Source organism: Trachymyrmex cornetzi, unplaced genomic scaffold (genome assembly GCF_001594075.2).
Source record: "Trachymyrmex cornetzi isolate Tcor2-1 unplaced genomic scaffold, Tcor1.1 scaffold1559, whole genome shotgun sequence".
NCBI lineage: Eukaryota > Metazoa > Arthropoda > Insecta > Hymenoptera > Formicidae > Trachymyrmex > Trachymyrmex cornetzi.
The window spans coordinates 268,516-269,121 of NW_017296156.1; positions in this window are offsets into that span (position 1 = coordinate 268,516).

Genomic DNA, 606 nt, shown 5'->3' on the forward strand with positions numbered 1-606 from the left:
ATCGAGCCATGGTCAATCGGGCTCACCCCGTCTGGACCTCTGCCCCTCTAAGTCCAAATGGATGGTGTTTACACTCCAAAAAAACAAACCAATTGTTAGCCACTCGCTTATGATAGGACAACAAGCCGTTCCAAGGACGGAGTAGATCAGGTTTTTGGGAGTGACTCTCGACAGCAAAATGAAAGGTAACCTGCACTGCAAATATCTTGTTCAGAAGAGACTAGCAACCATCAACATCATCTCCTCGCTCACGACCGTATGGTGGGGTTCCCATCCACAATGCCTGCCTCCATCTATAGATCGGTCTTCAGGGGTGCTGCTCTATATTCTATATAGAGTATGCCTGCTCTATATTCGCCTGGCACGACAATCACAGCATCTTCCTTAAACTGGAAAGATTACAGTACAAAGTCATCAGAATGGCTCTGGGATACAGACAATCGACACCAATCAACGTGATGCTGTGCGAAGCTAGAGAATTGCCTTTAAAACTCAGATTTGGCATCCTGATCGAGAGGTTCATACGAGGGGCACTACTTATATTTTGAGCCTTGGCAACATTGAGTGTTGTCAGGTGCCATCGGACGTTTCCACTAGAAAGTTTGA